Below are 5,594 nucleotides of genomic sequence, written 5' to 3'. Positions count from 1 at the left end.
CCGTCTCTGGGTTGCTGGCCATTTGTCTGGGGTTTAAAACTGGTCTTGGTTTCTGCTGCCTTGGTAGCTTCTTGTGGCATGCCGTTTGCATAGGAACACGAATCCATAGCTATGCTTTTTAAAGGATAACGACTGACGGCGAAGGATTGATTGGCTAGAGTAGCTGGGTTGTCAGCTGTCAGGTGCAGTCCTGTTTTTTCCATTCCTGCCCGTGCTGGGACTCAGGGCCGCCACCTCCGTGAATTGGAGGAAGAATCTGGTTTCATCAGGGCTGCACTGGGCATGGCTGTGGACCTCCTTCGGAGGAAACAGGGAGAGGCAGATAGTCTAGGAAGCCACCCTCTCTTCATCTGAAATGAGCTTCATTCCAGGGGGAGGTTCCCTGCTCTTCGGATCCCTGGTTGCCCTCGATTTACCCTCTTTAAACTCTGCAGCGCGCAGAGAACTAAAAGCTGCCTGCACAGAAGCCAACTTCAGTGGTGCGTGGCCAAAAAATAGCTACGGGAGTCCAAAACCGTCGCTTATGCAAGCAGTGCATCAGTCTCTCCAAATATGCAGAGTCTCAGCATCTGGCAGACGTGTTCACGCGCTCGCAGTCCTTCTCTGCTGTAGATGTAATGTGCCTTTAGGACACGAGGGTGTGGGGAAGGCAGTGGGACAAGCCCCTCCGCCTCTCCGGAAAATATAAAGCCCCACTGCTTTGAGTTCTTTTTCCTTTTCTAGAATAAAACCTTTCAGTGAAATGTGTCAGAACCAATTTACGTCCTCTTTACTGAAAAGTTTTTGGCATTGAGTTGATTGTGGTTTTCCCTCTCATTACTGAGTGAACAAATTGCCATTTGGCTCCCGGTGCTGGAGTTCTGCTCCTCTGCCTGCAGTTGTCGCTGGCACACTGGCATTTCTACCCGTCTTTGCCCAAGGAGAGAGTGCACAGTGCCTGAAAGACGAGGCGCCCCGTCTTAGCCTTGTCGCTGGCCCAAGGAGCGTCTTCTGTCCTGGGTGCCGTTTCTTCTGAATGGTCCAGAGTAGGAACCATCCGGCGTGTGCCGGCAAGTCTGTTGCCTTCCTGAGTCACGTCAGCTCTTCTTTGATCTTACCAGTATTATGTATTCCAGTGGTATCTATTGAGATTGATTTAATTCTTTTCTAGCTATGCACAATTAGAAAACATTAGTCTTGGAAGTGTTTTTTTTGGGGAGGGGGGTAAGGGAGACTTTCCCCTTCTCCCTGGAAAATGTATACTGTATTGTAAAGAGATAATATTTTGCAAGGAAATTAATGTAAGAAGCATTCAGTATTACAGTAAGATTTCTAGACACAGGGGTTTTTTTATTATTATTCCTTAGGATCCATGGAGTTTTTGTCTAACCCCCCTCTCCATTTTGTTTACTGCTATTTGGATATATACGGTCCTCCGAGAGGGGGCTGCCCTATTAAGCATTTTGCCTGGCTTTTATTTGTTTGTGTTTTGAGTTTTACTGTAAATTATGTTTCCTTTTTGACCAACCTTTTTACATGTTGTGTTAAAACACCAGCCCTCTGGAGAGGCTGTGAGGTAGCCCGTGCATTTGTAGCTACATGCAAAACTCCTTGCCCGTCAGATGCCTGGTGTTGCGGAGGGTTTTGTTCAAGGTGCACAGCCTGCTCTTCATCCAGTGCCAATAAAGTTTAGACCAACAGAACCTTCTGTGCCCTCTGAACGACTGCAGCCTCTTGTTTCATGTGCCTTCCGCTCCCAGACCTCACTGCTGCTGGTATGAAAACTGCACGAGTGTGGGGAAGAGCCTGACAGCTGCGTGGACGGGCTCTGAGTCTGTCAGCTGTGGGACCCACCCACCCCCGCTGCCCAGCTGGGAAAGAGGTGGTGGGCAGCAAGGGAAGGGATCCCATCGGCTCACAGGGGGCAGGTCTTGTTGGTGGGAAGAAGTGCCATTGAGTCACAGCCCGTTTATGGTGACCCCAGAGAGTTCCCCAGGCAAGAGATGTTCAGAGTTGGTCTGCCATTGCCTACCTCTGCAGAGCAACCCACAATTTGCTTGGTGGTCTCCTTGCTTAGCTTCCAAGATCTGATGAGAACAGTCTTACAAGCCCTAAAGTGAGAACTCGATGTGTGTGTTCAGGGTAGGGTTCCCAAATCGGGCCGGGGGGCGGGGAATCCCCCGCTTTGACGGCCCGATTTTCGATGGGACGAAAATCGGGCCCGGGGGGGGAACCCCGCATGCGCGTCACCCGGAAGTGACGTCGCACGCTGGGGGCGGGGCCATGCCATTTGAGGGGAAAACAAAGAGTTCCCCCCTCAAATGGCGTGGCCCCGCCCCCAGCGTGCGACGTCACTTCCGGGTGATGCGCGCGCGCACGCCCAGGACGCCGGCCGGGAGCCCCCTGCTCCCGGCCAAAAAGAATCTGGCAACCCTACAGGGCAGTGCTGTGGAACTTTTTTTTAATGCATGTCCCAATTGAGCTGGTAGCAGCTGCCTTAAGTTTACTTTGCCTGTCTTGGCTTCCTTGGCCTGGCCTGAGCTGGGCAGGGGTCAGTTGCAGCAGCATTTTGAGGGATACTTTGCTGTGTTTCTATGGGATATTGCGAAAGCACCACCAGTGCCCTTGCTGAAGATGATGTGATGTCATCATATCTGGCTGATACTCTGTGCTGGCTCCCCAGTCTCTATGATCTTTACCACAGAGACTAGGGGAAATTCCTCGAGTGTCACTGTGTGGATGCTATTTTTTTTCCTCCTCAGTTCCTCAGGGGCTGAGGGTTGGTAATTCTGAACCCTGGACAGATTAATGGGAGGCCTATTTCTGCCAGTATCAGTAAACAGAGAGGGAAGCACATTCATGATCATAATGGAACAGAAATTCCTGTGTTGAAACGAAAATTTGGGATGTAAATTATTTCAAGAACAGTGTTCACACTCCTAACAATGCTAAAGAAAAAAAGAAAAAGAGAGATCCCCCCCCCCAAGTTTTACTGGACTTTCAAGAAGGAGAGATTATGATATTTGGAGACATGAATGGGGTCTAGATTTTAAAAAGACAGATCTAAAAGAACCAAAGGAGGAAAACTTCCCAATAATGTCTTTAAATATATGGAACTGTTATAGCTAAAAGATGCATGGAGAACTATCAATCCAAGTCTTAGAGATTATACATTCTTCTCTGACAGACATCAGTTATATTCTAGAATTGACGTGTTGGATACCTAAAACATCAATTACGAACCTGGAAAATGTGGAGATTCAACCAAAGATATTATCTGACCCTAATCCGTGGTTGGCAACTTGGCAAGGCTATGTAAACAAAAATAGAAGATGGAGACTGAATGACACTTTATTATTAGAAGAGGATATAATTAAAAACTGAAAGAGAGACTTAGAAGAATGTTTTAAATTACATGATACAAAAGGTGTCTCTGTGACAATAATTTGGGAAACCAGTAAGGCATATATGACAGGAAAGCTTATAGCTATACCCTCCAAAAAGAAGAAAGCTGAAAAAATCAAGGAAATAACAGAAAAAATCCAAAATCTGGAAGGGCAACATAAAAAATCTTTAAATAAGGCAACATTAAATGGAATCAAGCAATTAAGAAACCAATTAAATATGCTGGAAACTGAAGATAACAAGGTAGATAGAATTACGAACCTGGAAAATGTGGAGATTCAACCAAAGATATTATCTGACCCTAATCCGTGGTTGGCAACTTGGCAAGGCTATGTAAACAAAAATAGAAGATGGAGACTGAATGACACTTTATTATTAGAAGAGGATATAATTAAAAACTGAAAGAGACTTAGAAGAATGTTTTAAATTACATGGTACAAAAGGTGTTTCTGTGACAATAATTTGGGAAAACCAGTAAGGCATATATGAGAGGAAAGCTTATAGCTATAGCCTCCAAAAAGAAGAAAGAGAAAGCTGAAAAAATCAAGGAAATAACAGGAAAAATCCAAAACCTGGTGAAGTAGCCACCTTTGGTCTCTTGGTGTATTCAGCTGTTGAAACAAAACAACAATTAAAGCAGTATCTTCATTGTTAATTCATTATACTGGAAACTGAAGATATGCAGAAGAAATTGAATTTCTTAAAACAAAAATATTTTGAACATGCAAATAAGCCTGGAAGAAATTTGGAGTACAGAAAGTAACAGAAAGAAGAACTATAACTGGAATACGAAAAAATATAATTTCCTTTATAGAGAAGGAAATTCAAGAACAGTTTACCTTATTTTTTCAAATCTCTATAAAAAGGACATATTAATGGAGGACAGCATTGAAGAATACATCAAGAATACACCCATTGAGACCCTTTCAGATGACAATAGAAATCTTCTGGACGCAAACATTACAATACAAGAGATTTCTCAAGCTATTAAAAAACTGAAAAAAGGTAAAGCGCCTGGCCCAGATGGGCTTTCAGCAATGTATTACAAATGCCTGGAAGACAAATTAATTTAACCACTTCAAAAAATGGTGAATGAAATAAGTACCTTCGTGGCAGGAAGCTCATATAACATTGATATATAAAGAACCAACTCTCTCTTTCTCTCAGCACAGTATAGCAAACATCATCCGGTACTTGTTTTTTAAATTGTGCTGTACCTAAATGTTAAGCTGAAAACAATATTCCTAAGGAACACTATTTCTAAAACTCCCATTTCTAGGCAGCAGCAAGATGCTTGCTTTCTTCTCTGGTGAGCCACTAGGGGGAAACAATAGCATTCTGTTTGTTTTTGCCTATGTAGCCCTCAACTGTGTGTCCAGCTGTCTACCTAAAACTGAAAGCTGCATTTTTTGGCAGGATATTGTTGCCACAACATCCGTGCTAAGCAGTAAGAAAGCATTCAGCATGTATGCATCAAACACACACCTTTGATGGGAGGGAGACAGCAGGAAGAATGGTCACCTGGAATTCTGCAAGTGAGTTCTGCTCCCCAAGGATTCTCGTGGCTTTCATATAGGTGAGTTTGGGTCCAGATCACCCACTAGGAGCCCTTTGGGCTGGGGCAGCCATGTCCAGCCAGAGAATGTTGGAGCCCATTAACAGCAGCAGAGAGGTAGACCGTTCTGATCCACGACCACAGGGCACAGTCTTGGAAGAGCCCCACTGAAATGGGTCAGAACTCCTGCTCACTTCAACTGCACAGAAGAACTGGCCTCTGCGATTTATTGGGAGCCCTGCCCTCGATGGCCCAGGCCGGCCCGATCTCATTAGATCTCAGAAGCTAAGCAGGGTCGGCCCTCATTAGTATTTTAATGGGAGACCACCCAGGAAGTCCAGGGTTGCTACGCAGAGGCAGAGAATGACAAACCACCTCCGAACTTCTCTTTCCTTGAAAACCACACCAGGGGTCGCAATAGAAGAAGAAGAGTCTCAGAGTGGCTCTTCCCGCAGCAGACACCCTGTGAGGTCGGTGGGGCTGAGGGAGCTCTGAGAGAACTGGGACTGACCCAAGGTCACCCAGCTGGCTGCATGGGCAGGAGGAGTGGGGAATCAGACCCGGCTGTATGCTGCTCTCAGCCACTACACCAAGCTGCTACTTGATGGCACTTTCCATCACTACCCATTTGTGGGAATGGCTGCCATCTAGACTT

This window comes from Gekko japonicus, unplaced genomic scaffold (assembly GCF_001447785.1).
Source record: "Gekko japonicus isolate JY-2015 unplaced genomic scaffold, Gekko_japonicus_V1.1 scaffold1699, whole genome shotgun sequence".
In the NCBI taxonomy this organism is placed as follows: domain Eukaryota; kingdom Metazoa; phylum Chordata; class Lepidosauria; order Squamata; family Gekkonidae; genus Gekko; species Gekko japonicus.
The sequence above is the reverse complement of the archived record's forward strand: the minus strand, read 5'-3'. Positions refer to the sequence as shown.